This window comes from Erithacus rubecula (genome assembly GCF_903797595.1).
Source record: "Erithacus rubecula genome assembly, chromosome: 17".
Classification (NCBI taxonomy): Eukaryota; Metazoa; Chordata; class Aves; order Passeriformes; family Muscicapidae; genus Erithacus; species Erithacus rubecula.
In genome coordinates this window covers 4763449-4772197 of record NC_136669.1, presented here as the reverse complement: position 1 = coordinate 4772197, position 8749 = coordinate 4763449, and the positions used below count along the sequence as shown (strand labels likewise).

The 8749-nt window shown below is 43.3% G+C and overlaps 1 long non-coding RNA gene across 3 annotated transcripts; it reads right to left on the bottom strand.

Annotated features, from left to right (window-relative positions):
* Window positions 1-431: 431 nt before the first annotated feature.
* LOC306809174 lies at window positions 432-8313 on the bottom strand. 3 transcript variants are annotated; one of them, XR_013776185.1, is made up of 3 exons: window positions 8241-8313; window positions 6780-6900; window positions 432-978 (listed from the first exon to the last, which is right to left on the bottom strand). It is a non-coding gene; the product is annotated as an uncharacterized lncRNA (long non-coding RNA). The 3 variants fall into 3 exon arrangements; XR_013776186.1 differs by lacking the exons at window positions 6780-6900; window positions 8241-8313 and adding an exon at window positions 3758-3889; XR_013776187.1 differs by lacking the exons at window positions 6780-6900; window positions 8241-8313 and adding an exon at window positions 3702-3823.
* Window positions 8314-8749: the final 436 nt, after the last annotated feature.

The window sequence follows — 8749 nt, the reverse complement described above, 5'->3', positions numbered from 1 at the left end:
CTAAAATAATTTGTTTAATCAGAAAGTAGTACGTGACATAACTCCAGTTTTTAGCCCATGTATGCAAAGGGGTACAACTGGTATTTATTATCTCTGCTTCACTATTCAAAAATTTTACTGTATAATATTTTAATACCTTTTTTGTTTATTTTTATATTGATCATTTACAGTCTGTGCAAACCTTGTAAAGGCTTTTAGAAAGCCATTTCTTTGTCATAGGGCTATTCTAGGCCCACTGTATCAGCTGGGTTGTCTTATTTATTGACCTTTTCCTTATGTATGTATGATGATAGTGTAGTACTGTTTTGTGTTGAAATGTCTGATGATATAATCAACTTTTGGGATTTGGAAGGGCAGGTGTGTAATTGCAGGAGTGTGTTGTAAAGGGATATCCTGGTGAGGGATATCCTGTCTTCTCTACTGACTGTTCATTTGACTGGATAGTTCCTACTGTTGCACCAACATCCTTCAAAGACATTGAAATGTGTGTGGGGTTTTTTAAGGTGAACTAGATAAATCATGATACTTTTTGGAAGGGGAAATTAATTTTACAAGCACGTGGTGAAGGTTTTCTGGAAACACTAATGGTTTCTTTGTCATCAAAGAGTAATAAAGTCTCCTGTAAACAGAAAGCACACTCTTAAATATAAGATTTTTATCACCTTTTCTAAATTAAAAATCAGTCACCAGTGTTTCTCAGAATACCAATAAGTCAGGGCTGTCTCAATTCTGTGATTTCAATGAAGCACTATCTGAGGCTTATCATAGTTTGTGCCAGTACTTGCAGCCAAAGAGGAAACTGGATGGCTGCAGCACAATGCAGCTGATTTCATTTAATCCCATCGGTGGAAATGCTGCCTGTGCTATTTCCAAAGGCAGTTTTGGGAGCTCTCCATACCCAAAGCAGTCTGAAGAATGTCATTTGCACTCCCACGGGGTAAATTTTTTCTGCTGGTGCTTTGGTCACATGGCTGTCATCTGCAGGAAGGAGAAAAAAATATATATAAAAGAAAAGGGACAGATCCTTCTGGTAGAAGCTGGGATCTATTTCCTTATTTTTCTGAAAGTCCTGTTAAGAAGGGTCATTTTGCTAAATGGAAGCAGTGCTGTACTGAGTTGTTGTGTATAATATTTCAGGTCTGTAACTGTGACTCTGTCATGGATCTCTCCAGAGAGTAACCAGAGATGAAGTCTGACACATTAAAGGGAGGCAGTGTAATGTGTCAGGACCAAGGCTGATACCAAATACCTGCCTGGCTGTCATCCTACAGGGAAATACTGGGGCAGCAAATGCAATAAGAAAAACATTCTTTTACTTTGCTGTAGTGAGCAATACACCAGTAGTAGGAAGTTGATGCAGAGCAGTAGGGTTTGTGTTTGAGCTGAACATGTGACCAGCAGCAGCCCTGTCAATAGACAAATTCTGGGATAAATGGGAGATAGGACCTTGGGATGACCCAGACACAGGCAGAAACCTGGGTAAAAAGGAGCAAGTGTTTTCTGGGGTGAATCAAAATGTGTCTAAAGCTTTCTAATTTTGGGGTTGCTATCTCCCAGCTATCAAAAATCTGATACCAACCTTGAGATGGCCTTCAGACTCATATCTTACTTTGGAAGATAATGATGTGTTCACTACACAGAAGTTTGATACAGTAGGAAGAGAAAGCTTCACAGTATTAACCTTATGTGTTGTTGTTGTACCCTGTGATGAAATGTGTTGGAGGGAGTAGTGATTGACACTAGGTTTGGTTCTGTGGTTGTCTATCTGAATGCCAGCACCCATAAATATGGCACAGAGAAGGAAGAAAAAGTTAATTTTCAAATAAATGGCATTTTTCCTTAACAGGGAGCTGAGAACAGTAAAAATCAGTGTGGCTGAAACCTGCCAAGATTGGCCCAATACAAGCACACTGTTTCTGAAAAACACTTCTGTAGGAAGTCCTGGGAAACTTGTGGGGGTATCAAGGTCTTGAATGAAAATTAAACTCCCTTGTACCCTGTGTAATCTAAAAGCACACTTTCCATTCTGTTGATATGCAATAATGTTTCTGCATTAAAACCTTCTGCAGTTTGCAGCAGTGTTGGTTAGAGATTGTGTGAGTGCAGAGATCTGACTTTAATGGGACGTTATCTCTCTTGATCTCTTTTTGCCCTTAAGTGCCTTTGCCTGTAAATCTTTACTGAGGCATCAAGACCTGAAAACTGTATTGTTTCCTGCATAGCTCTAAAAATAATCCCTACACAGGCAACTTCTAATGTAGTCAAAATGGAAAAGGATTAATCTTGGCATATGAAGCACCATCAATTTTTATGATCTTTTTTAATATTTAGAACTGTGCAAGTATTTTATATAATTTATTTTGAATCTTTGAAAAGGTAAAACAATTACAATGTATTTTGTTTGAACTCTTGAATTTTGAAATAAAGTTTATAACCAGATATTGATGTGTTTTGCTACTGCTGTATTTTCATTGCCCCTCTGGCCTCTGCTGCACACTCGTGTTTTCTCTTTGCTCCTGGGCTGACCTTTTATCCCTGATCTTTTGCATGGATAGTAACAGCAGAACTGAAACATGTAGGGTGTGAAATTTCTTCTTTCTTCTAGTGCAGGTTCAAGGTTGTCTTGTCAGGAATGAGCAGTGTTCCTGACCAAAGCCTGGTGGAACTGAAAGAGCTGGTAGGTTTTTGCTTTAAAAAAACAGCAGCTGACTAGAGCAGACCACATAGTTCAACAGTTTACTGATAGTGTATCCTTTCACCTGGGTTAGTGTTGCTGTTTGTGAAGCTCTGGAAGGAGCTAGGACATGTGAATTCATTTCCAGGTCCTCTGAAAAAGTCTTTAAGGACTCCCTTAAGAAGCCTTATGCTGGTTTATGAAAATAGAAGACCCTGTTAACTGCTGTGAAAACATGGGAATCCTACAGTCATCCTTCTGTCAGGCAGAGTCCTTGGTGTAGGACTACAACAGCTATGAGAGTACAAGATGAGACAATCTTTGTTGGATGATTATATTAATTAAATTTCACTTTTTAAAAATTCTTTCCCTTCAGCTCCACTGGCATATTCTCTGGCTTTCTTTTGAGAAACTTCAATTTTAAATCTTAAACACCAGAGGTAATCCATGAGGCATGAATGGAAAAATTTGGTATTATTTCTTGGAGCAGACTGGTCTTGAATTCAGTTGAAAGCAATTAAACATTCACACTTAGTTATATTAAGCCATATTTTGTCTGCAGCTGAAGTTGGAATGCCCTTGACTCTTGCAAGCTTTGCAGCATCTCTCTGTGGTAGGTTTGTCAGCTAATGAATTTTTTTTCATCATACAAACTTTCTAAGGAGAGGAAAAAAAGTTTCATTCAATGGGCATTATTAAGACCTGCAGAGAGCAAAATTTCCATGTTAGACTCCAGGTTTTTAGGGAAGGATTTTCAGGCATGGTTGGTGGTCAGGTGCTGCATCAGTTCCTCTGATGTTTCCTTCTGTTTGCTGAAGTGCTGCTCTGCTGCTGGAGGCAGTGCTGACATCCCCTTCCCAATGCTGCCCTGGTTTTGGTGTGTGTTCAGTAACCACTCCTGCTGTGCTCGAGGAACAGCCTTGAGCAGCCAGTGTTGCTGTGTTCTCAGGAATTACTCTCTGGTGTAGCCCACTGAGTTGCACCCTTGCCCCTCCCTGCCTGGCTCTCCCAGTGACCCTTTTCAAACCTGAGCATTTGGACTGCCCCTGCTCTCCAGGACAGTGTTTGTGTTGTTCCCCTCACCAGAGCTGTACCTGAGCCAATGTCCCAGCTCAAGATGTTGCTCAGGCTGTCCCAGCTCCCCTCTCTGGCAGGGTTTTGCCCCACAGACACGTTGCACTGGGTACCACAAAACCCCTCTAGGACTTCTATTGCTGGTAGTGTGAATAGAGGTGTCACAGAATCTTGATGATCAAAATGGTCTGGGCAGAAGCAGGAGGGATATCATGCCCATTGTCAAGGGCTGTCTTGTCTCCCTCATGATCAGCCAGACAATCCCACACCTGGATCTCATTCCTTTCCCCTGCTCAGCCCCTCAGCTCTGCAGAGCTGAGCCTCTGCCTCAGCAACGTGAAACAGCTTGAAAGTCTTTGCTGTAATATGACTTTAGGGATGAAATACTGTAAAATCTATCACTTGGTTACAGTGCTGCTGTAAAAAAAGCTGTGCTTGAATGGCCTCTAAGTATATGCATGGAAAATTAGAAGAGCTTTTAATAGGTGGGATTGACCATGAGTGCCTGTAGTACAAGTTACAACGTTCTGCACAAACATTGCATTGCCATTATCGAGCAATAATCCTTATTTGGAACTTATACAAATTGTGGCAGAACCTTCTATTTATCTAACCTGGAAATTTTTCCTGAACAGGCTCTCTATAATCTACCCAGAGAATTGGCAGTTTTCTTTCCTCTCTCGGCAGATATTTAATAGCCACGTATTGCATTTCCATGCTAGTAAACCTTCGTTATTATACAAAATGTACCAGAATGTTGTGAAGAAATACCTTAAATAATTAAATAGAAACGAAGAGTGACAAAACAAATGAACAAAGTGCAATTTGAGCTCTGTTATTCTTTCCTTTTTATGTTCACTTATTTGCTAATTTGCTGAACTTACTGGACTGCAGTGGGTCTTGCTGTGATTAGAGAGAGTTTGCCAAGTTCCTTTGTAATTGTTTCTTTGCAATTAACCAAATAATAGAATGTTCTCTGTGTGGCTCTCTGGGGAAAAGAGTGGGCAGGTGCTTTTGCAATAGGATTTCCACATCTTCCACCCATTTCCCTAGAACTCAGTTTGAAAAGACCAGTAAAACATGAGAGAGAGAGAGAATATTGCCTCGGGTCTGGAAATGAGAGCATTAACCTTTTATTATTATTTCTTTCAGTTGGCTGAAAGGTTTTTTTTTTGCTGGCCCTGGTAGTGGCTATTCTTTGTGTAAACCTGAAAGTCCCTGGCAGGACGTCAGAGGAAAATCATGAAAACCCACATGGATGTTCCTGCCTGCAGATGCTTTTACTGGAGGGAAGTCCCTCCAGGAGGAGAAGTCAGCTGGGAAGGCCCCTGGCAAAGTGGCTTTGCTGGAAGAGCAGAGCCCGGAGCCCCCATGGAGGGAGCAGCAAAGTCTGGGGCAGGCTGGAGAGCAGCCCTGGCTTTGTTATTTCCTTTGACTTTGAGCAGAAAATTACAGAGGAAGCCCTGGGAGGAGAGGAAGGGTAATTTTAATGGAGGCACAGTTTAGCTCAGCGGGAAGGAGGCACGGCTGGATGTAAGGGCAGAGTTTATGGAGCGGCAGAGTCGGAGGTGTGGCCCGGCAGTGGCAGCTGAGTGCCGAGACACGCTGGTCTCGCTGACCTCCCCCTGACCGTCCGGAATTTAGTCCCCGTCTCAAGAGGGTAACTCATCCATCTGCTGGCACTTGGAGTGCAAACTTGCTGCCTCTTTTTTTTTTTTTCCTCTGTATTGTTGGCTAAAACCTTTTGTAGCACATATTAGGTTTGACAGTCAGGGGAAGACTCCTTGCTCCACAGTATATTAAAAGCTGAATTATTTAATTTCATAGTGAATCAGAAAAGCCAGGGGTAGGAGATTGCTGTTTTAAAAGGTGCTCTCATTGCCAGTACCACTTCAGCAGTATCTGGAATCAGAATCTTGTGAAGAGTGAAAAATGCTGCATTTCTCTGAGGGTTTCTGCAGACTGCCTGGTGGTCTCAAGAGGATGGAGGACAGCACTGGCTGCCTTATTTTGGAGGTTTAAACTGGTCTTTTTATCTTTGCTGTCTGTAATGGGGAACATTTCTCATCTGCCTATTTTGTCCAGTGATTCTTTAGCAAAGCCACTGTCAGAGCAAGTTAGCAAACACTAATACAGCTCTTTGGGTTACTTTTCAGCAGGATTACCAGTGAACAAGCTGACATTTGCAGTTTGCTTTGCTTGACTGTAGAACTGCTTTCCATGCAAGGGTGATTTACTGTTAGATTTTATTCCTGGGATGGCACAACAGTGTCTTGTTTGTTAATTTGGCTTTGGCAAAACAGAGTGTATCTATTTGTGTGGGAAGCAAAAAAAAAAAAAGGCTGCTATATTCTAAACATGAGAGCCTTGATAACTATCTTGTCATTTAATCAAGAGTTACCTGAAAAGGATCAAATGAGAGATGCTAGACATCCAAGAATTGCAGATACTTCTATGATGCTGTACAACAAGCTGAAATGGCATGGAAAGGATGGCTAGTACTGGATCCTGTGGTTTGTCTCCTATTCCTCATTTGCTGAATCCATTCTGTTCTTCATTTTCCCGTATCATTATAAATAATTGTGGGGGAGAAATGAAAACTGTTGATGCCTCTGTTTCTCTGTAATCCCCAATCCTCCTTCTACTCTAATTTAATCCAGTTGTCTCAGCAGCAGGAGGCTGAGGGAAGCATGCACACCAGCCCTGCTGAGCTGCTCCCTTTCCCACTCACCCCAGCCCTGTGCGGTGCCTCAAACACCCAGCCCCATGGAACAGCATCCAGCTTTTCCTGTCATTTATTCCAAAACTTTTTGTGCAGTTTGATTTACATCAGCTCCATCTAAAAAGATCTCAGTGTGGCATCCTGGCTGCATCTTCTATCCCCTGTCCATCACATGCTGGCAGAGGTGCTTGGGCCTGCAGGGTGTTCTGTGTCCATCCAGGGGCCCATGGCTGCAGTTACATCTGCAGGACAGATTCCAGCCTTGAGCATTTTTTTTTAATTGCACAAACTGCATCACAAGGGGCTTACACAGTGATCTCTTGCTCCCAGTGAGGTCTCTCTGCTCCTTGTCTTTGAGTTGTTAAAACTAGAGTTGAAATATGTTAGACCATTGGCCCTTGAAATAATTTCTTCTTCATCCTCGCCAGCACTGTGAAAAAAAATGAAAATAATAAGCAAGAAAATAAAATTGGCTGATGTTCAAGCTGTCCTCCTGCAGAAAAAGAAAGCCTTCTCTTGGAGAAAGCTGGAGGGAGTTGAGGTCTTATATCTTGTACCCTTGTATATCTTGTACTTGTGCACACAGCACGTGGCTCTGAACCCTCTGACGTGCATCTTAATGCTATTTGTGAGTGATAAGATTTCTTTTTAGCTGTGTTGATAATACTCATATGAAAATCCTGTCCTAGTCAAAAGCTGTTGATGTTATATTTCAGAACATCAGCAGAAATATGTTTATTTGCTTTTAAGGTGTTAAATGGCCCATTTTAGCATTTTTGCTCTCCTTATTTATGAAATGCATCAATCAGGACAACACAAACCATTAAATCCTGGCTGCATTTGGGAAAAGAAATAAAATTATACTTGCAAAAAAGGTGTCTCTATAACATCTACTGATCTGCCATCCTTTAGTAGAAAAAAAATTGTTGGTGTTACCCTTTTTTTTTTGCCCTAGTGGGCTACAGAGCACTCCAATATTTTCTAAGTTTTCATGCGCCATCACAGTTTCTAATTCTAAACAGATGAGAGTTTCTCAAGCCTGCAAGACCTGGAAATCATTTGTCTGAAGTCTGTTAGAGGACTGGATGGTTCTTTTTTCCCTTTCCAACTCCAAATTATGTTGAGTGATATTTAAAAGATAATGCTTTGAGCAATCAGCCATGGATGAGGTGTGCTGCAGCAGGGCTGGGATGGGGACACGGGGATGGAGAAACTGGAGGTCTGGGAGGTTGTGTGAATAGACCAGCCAGTTTTAAGAGCTGCACTAATGCTGGGCCACACTGCATACTTACAGCAAGAATTAAATTATTCATTCTATTCCTTTTAAAAGAAAGCAGTGAATAAGTTTATACGTTTCCGTTGCAACAGGAGCAGTGCAATCTTTGTAATAAAGTGAATTAACTTGGGATTGCTGCTGCTTATCGTTATCTTTTCTATTTTCACTATCCTAGCATTATCCAGAATATTTATGTACGTTTTTCTGACATGATCGGTTTGAGAAGGTATACTAATCTTTTTTACCTTTTACCCAAAAATACTTTCTGTTTTGTTTAAAAAGAATTGAAAAGCCTTTCCCATTGTGTCAGAGTCATTCTGCCTCTATGAACTGTGAGTTCAGAAGGGCAAACTTGCTGCTTTTGGATCTTAAGACGGGCGTTGAGATGGACTCGAGAGGAACTAACAATAAATGACTTTATGACTGCATTGAGCACTTGCTGTAGCACAAATCGCTTTTACCGCGCTGCTTTTTAGGCTGAATCCAAAACGCACCTTCCGCTGCTAGAACTGCAGAGCCGTGTGAAATTGACAGGAAATTTACCAGAAAACAACCCAACGCCGCGGCACGGGCCGGGGGAGCCGTGAGGGACCGGGAAGGGACCCCCGATCCCGGGGAGCCGTGAGGAACCGGGCAATGACCCCCGATCCCGGGGAACCGTGAGGGGCCGGGCTGGGGGCCGGGCTGGGACCCCCGATCCCGGGGAGCCGTGAGGGGCCGGGCAATGACCCCCGATCCCGGGGAGCCGTGAGGGGCCGGGCAGCGACCCCCGATCCCGGGGAGCCGTGAGGGGCCGGGCAGCGACCCCCGATCCCGGGGAACCGTGAGGGGCCGGGCAGCGACCCCCGATCCCGGGGAGCCGTGAGGAGCCGGGCAATGACCCCCGATCCCGGGGAGCCGTGAGGGGCCGGGCTGGGGGCCGGGCTGGGACCCCCGATCCGGGAGAGCCGTGAGGGGCCGGGCCGAGGCGGGGCGGCGGCGGCGGCGCCAATGGGAGCGGGCG